Source organism: Cherax quadricarinatus, chromosome 37 (genome assembly GCF_038502225.1).
Source record: "Cherax quadricarinatus isolate ZL_2023a chromosome 37, ASM3850222v1, whole genome shotgun sequence".
NCBI lineage: Eukaryota > Metazoa > Arthropoda > Malacostraca > Decapoda > Parastacidae > Cherax > Cherax quadricarinatus.
In genome coordinates this window covers 20,970,687-20,976,971 of record NC_091328.1, presented here as the reverse complement: position 1 = coordinate 20,976,971, position 6,285 = coordinate 20,970,687, and positions in this window count along the sequence as shown.

The following is a 6,285-nucleotide window of genomic DNA, read 5'->3' as shown; positions in this document are numbered from 1 at the left end:
CGGTCCTGGGACCTTGATCACTTCTAACATACAGAGGTAGAAAGACATTATATATATAGGCGGAGAGTGAGATGTGATGCACGTGACCTGAGGAATGTCATAAGAACATAAGAATGGAGGAACACTGTAGAAGGCCTGCTGGCCCATGCGAGGCAGGTCCTTATCAAAACAACCTCTACCTATGATGAAGACGGGTATACGATGAAATCATGTGACTCCTGTGTTGTTGGGTTGGTGCTGCTTAAGTATCATGTATGCCAATGTTTTTGAAATTTTGTAGTTTCCAGTGTTGCGTTCTATAGTGTCGGTGACGGCGATTAGTTGAACCATCAATAAAGTTTACACTTGAACTCGAAAATGATGGCAAACTTCCTTTCCTCGACGTTCTACTGTGCAGATCTCCCGACAGTGACAAACTTCTCTTCAAAGTGTATAGAAAACCTACCAACAAGGACGATCTTATACATTTTTATTCACACCAAGACACCCGCACTAAGAGAGGAGTCCTCATTGGCTTTTTCTTGAGAGCTCTTCGCATCTCCAGCCCTTGTTTTCTAGAAGAAGAATGCACTTACATAACACAAGCCTTTACACGTCTTCAGTTCCCATCTTTCTTCATCCAAGATTGCAGACTCAAGGCACAAGCTATCCTCAACAAACCGCCCATGGAACAGCCTCCTAAACAGTTCATAGTACTCCCATGTGGCGATGTTGCCACGAATACTCGCCGGGCACTTGCTATGAGTAACATCGATGTTTCCACCATAAACACATCATCTATCAAAGACCTCACTACGAAACGCAGCCCCACACCTCTAACTTCTACAGCAGGCGTCTACACTATCCCCTGTGGGTTCTGTCCCAAGAAATATGTAGGCGAGACAGGCAGAGATCTTGCAGTCCGCCTGAATGAACATCGAAATGCCTCTAACAGAGACGATGTAAGGTACGCCTGTGTCCTCCACAGAGACTCCACGGGGCATTTGATGAACTGGAACGAGGCACAACTCGTTCTCACCGAACCAGACCTCAGACGCCGACGGTGCCTAGAAGCCTCACTAATCGCCGTCACCGACACTATAGAACGCAACACTGGAAACTACAAAATTTCAAAAACATTGGCATACATGATACTTAAGCAGCACCAACCCAACAACACAGGAGTCACATGATTTCATCGTCTACCCGTCTTCATCATAGGTAGAGGTTGTTTTGATAAGGACCTGCCTCGCATGGGCCAGCAGGCCTACAGTGTTCCTCAATTCTTATGTTCTTATGACATTCCTCAGGTCACGTGCATCACATCTCACTCTCCGCCTATATATATAATGTCTTTCTACCTCTGTATGTTAGAAGTGATCAAGGTCCCAGGACCGAAACGTTTTCTGATAAATGTGTTATAGTGTTTGCTTGCGTGTCTTTCTAGACCAGGAATATAATTGAATCTTGTTTCATAAAAAGCAGTTTTGACAATAATATGAATATTTCCTTTGGTTTATATAAATTAGATCCATTTATAATTAATAGAATTTGGGAAGAATTTAATAATACACTGGACAAATAATAATTTTTAAATTTTCTTGGGTAGAATAGTTTGTGGGTGAGTTGTGCAAAGGACCTATCCAAGTTGGGTCGGCGCGCGTCAGGTGTTTAACCGTTGTGGGATCTGATAGTGAGGTGCTGGCCAGACCCCTTATATAGCTTCCTTGGATGCTTTACTCTCATAGTTCCTTGATAATGTGAGTAGTCACGAAAGCGCTTGGAATTTCTCTATTCTTTCAGAGTGGTTGTTTTGCATATTCTGAAATCACCTGTTTACTGTAATCTTATTGCATATATATATATATATATATATATATATATATATATATATATATATATATATATATATATATATATATATATATATATATATATAATCAGTTTACATTTATTTAATATTTTAAATAAATGATGTCATCTGATCCAAAACTTTACCCCCACCTGCTTTAGCATCTCTATCATAATCCATTCTGAGCCAACTCTTAATTCTCTTTCTACCCATCGATTTACTTACTTTCTCCAAGTTACGACTGTGTGTGACTCGTAACTTAAATAGAATGTCTGTCTCCTAAAGGCTGCTCATCCTGCTGTCTAGGGGTAATATTATTCAACATTGACAAAAGAACAAACACTCTAGGGCCAGCTTGTACCTTCATACAAATTATGAAGCACGAGTGCCAATAATCACTATAGTATACGGAAGGACACAAAAACTTACCTATACAAAAATATATAATATTAAAAGTAACTTGTATACAACTTATAATCTACTCCACTACAACATCACCTTTACTCCAGTTCACATTAGCTCACCAGCACACTGCTGCTAGTGAGTAAAATATATATAAAAATTTATAAACATGGAGGCTCCATGATGCACCCCTCACCCTCCCTTCTGCCGGTCTGTGTACCAGCAGTCAAAAAACACATTACACTACTCTTCTAAAACTTAAGAGGCCTCTGCACACTAGGGCCTTACAGGTAAACATAAGAGCACTTAAACACCAACAAAATTACCATACCACACCACATAGTCACACCACTACATCTTGTTTCCTCTGCTGTGCGTCACCCACTGAACTAACACCTCATCTGCTCCTGGCTGGCTGGCCAGGAATAATACGCATCTGGTTTTAGTACAATCCCGGAACTATAGAGCATTATTTTTTATACAATATTTATACATTATTTTAAATGCAGCACACTGTAAAATACCCTTACTTTTTATACGTTCGTCCATAAAGCAGGAAAGACACAGATAACTTACAAGAATACTATAAATCTTTCCCCTGTCTTCATTTTCTGAGTATGTTACTACATCATTGTTTTCAATGTTTGGAGGAGTTGAGTTCCAGTTCCTTGGCCTCTCGATCGTCCTGATCTTAAGTTTCTTGGCCCCTTTGAAAAGTTAACTTATAGATCCTGGGTTTCTTTCCAGCTTGTTTTGCGTGCGTTGAGGTACAATGCCTGATTTTATGTGATATTGTTATACTTCTTTATAATGGGTATCATTTATGAAGCAGCACTGATATACTGGTCCTGGGTATCACTGATGAAGCAACCACTGACATACTAGTGCTGGGTATCACTGATGAACAAGGACTGACATACTAGTGCTGGGTATCACTGATGAACAAGGACTGACATACTAGTGCTGGGTATCACTGATGAACAAGGACTGACATACTAGTGCTGGGTATCACTGATGAAGCAACCACTGACGTACTGGTGCTGGGTATCATTGATGAAGCAACCACTGACATACTGGTGCTGGGTATCACTGATGAACAAGGACTGACATACTAGTGCTGGGTATCACTGATGAACATGGACTGACATACTAGTGTTGGGTATCACTGATGAAGCAACCACTGACATACTGGTGCTGGGTATCACTGATGAACAAGGACTGACATACTAGTGCTGGGTATCACTGATGAACAAGGACTGACGTACTAGTGCTGGGTATCATTGATGAAGCAACCACTGACATACTGGTGCTGGGTATCATTGATGAAGCAACCACTGACATACTGGTGCTGGGTATCATTGATGAAGCAACCACTGACATACTGGTGCTGGGTATCATTGATGAAGCAACCACTGACATACTGGTGCTGGGTATCATTGATGAAGCAACCACTGACATACTAGTGCTGGGTATCATTGATGAAGCAACCACTGACATACTGGTGCTGGGTATCATTGATGAAGCAACCACTGACATACTGGTGCTGGGTATCATTGATGAAGCAACCACTGACGTACTAGTGCTGGGTATCATTGATGAAGCAACCACTGACATACTGGTGCTGGGTATCATTGATGAAGCAACCACTGACATACTGGTGCTGGGTATCATTGATGGAGCATCCACTGACGTACTAGTGCTGGGTATCACTGATGAAGCAACCACTGGCATACTAGTGCTGGGTATCATTGATGAAGCAACCACTGACATACTGGTGCTGGGTATCATTGATGAAGCAACCACTGACATACTAGTGCTGGGTATCATTGATGAAGCAACCACTGACATACTGGTGCTGGGTATCATTGATGAAGCAACCACTGACATACTAGTGCTGGGTAACTTCGAACATTACACCAAGGATTACATTATATCCCAGTATTATCAGAAGTAAAAACACCTATATAATTTTCCTTCCAGTTGCATACACCACCATAATCTGTATGTAGTTTTGAAGCCAGTAAGAACTTAATTATCATCACCAAAACTAACCTTAGTACATCGTGTAATGATCCGGCAAGGAAAGACAAATGTTGCTAAAATTTTCTCTACAAAGGGCGGTTATTTGTGAATCCATTACCAGTAAATGTGACATGATAGTCGATCGGCAAATATTTCCACCAATCGATACCTGCACCCGCTAGCGGAATCGATGTAGTAACCACTCTCTTAAATTCGAAACTGCTTTAAAGGCTAAGCGGAGCTGAAACTAATGAAAATGGTTCAGAAAGGTTACTAAATTTTCGTTGGGGGTAGACTGAGTGCATGCACTTGATGTGACAAGAGAGTGATTGTGAAATAACACGTTCATTAGTTTCATGAAATGATCACGCCTGCATAGAGAACCTATTCTTCGAAAACAGTCAAGATATGTGGCACCATTAGGGACTGAAGGTAGTCATTAAACGCTGAAGTGGAGCCGGCCATTCTCATTCTTTATTGCCACGTATTAAATGTTTTAATGGAATTCGCTTCTAGGAAATTTATCAGGAGATGGACTGGAATGATTGAGGAGGGAGGACGATGGCTGGGTGTTAGGTGTTAATGAGGAGTAGGTACGCAGGTGTTGGGTGTTAAGCTCATGGTAAACAGGACAAAAGATATTAGTGAACAATTGCTACATAGGTGTTAAGTGCGGAAATGATCAGTGAACATACAGGTAGTTTGTGCTAATGAGCAGTGGGTGCACGGATGTTAGATGTCGTTGAACATTTTGTTCACTGTTACATGTTAATGACCAGTGGGTATTCAGGTATAAGGTGTTAATAAGGAAGAGATACACGGGTACTAGGTGTTAGTGAACAGTGGATACGTAAGTATTAGGTGTTAATGAGCGGTGAGAACACAAGTGCTAAGGGTTAATTGTCAGTGAGTACACAGGTGATAAGTGTTAATAAACAACGAGTATACACACACACACACACACACTATATATATATATATATATGTGTGTGTGTGTGTGGATATGTTTATATCCACATATACAACCCCTCAAGGGAGGTTCCTAGATACCGGTGAGGGGCTCTTGATCTAAGGAATTGAAAGAATGCTCCAGTTCTTTGAATTAAGCTTAAATGCATTCCTTTCTCCCAGGCGCTGTATGGTCCCTACGGATTTAGCGATTCCCTGTGAATATAATAATAATAGTGATGCTTAACGAAAGCAGAATTACGTTTAAGTTTCTTTTATTCCCATATTGCTCGAAATATTGCATTCTTGTCATTCTGCAACATATTACGTAAGGCACAACATAATACATATCAATGGACTAACATTGTAGGGACGTGCTACAGTTTTCATTCTTTCAGTTGATAATAATGTCGTTCTAATAATGATGACTAACCAAGATTTATACTCGTGGTGGAGGTTAAGGTATTGAGTACTTAGCCTAACTCAGTATTACTCATTCTGCCTCACTCGCTGCAAGGTCTTAATGGATACAACACCTTTGTCCTGCAGTTTACCATCTCGGCTCTGGCGGAACTCTGATGCAACAGCTGTGGAGAGATTCACTTAATAAATGCTTGGTCCTCCAAGAGTATTCCTTCATTACTGCTGTACGAGTATGAAGGTTAACAACCAATATGCAGGCGTCCTTTTTAGTGCTCAACCCTATCGCAGGTGTTTAAGAAAGTGCTTCCTACTCGTGTAGGTGTTTATGAAGGTGCCTAATACTCACACAGGTGCTCATATGCCAGTTCCGTACCCATGTAGGTGTAATACAGGTGTTTTATACCAATGAATGGGCTTTATACCCATGCAGGTGTTTAAAGTAATCCTTCATCGCACAGAGGTAATTACGGTGTTCATGACAGAGTTGTGGTAAATGGTCTAAAAAACCGACAAATTGAAGATTGAGACATGCAACATATGGGAATCTTTATTGATGGACTGAACACATCGACTCCAGGCTGAGGGACTGATTACCTCAAACTACTCTTCTTCTTAAACCCTTCTGATTTGTATTGGACTGATGAAGCCACTGTGTGGCA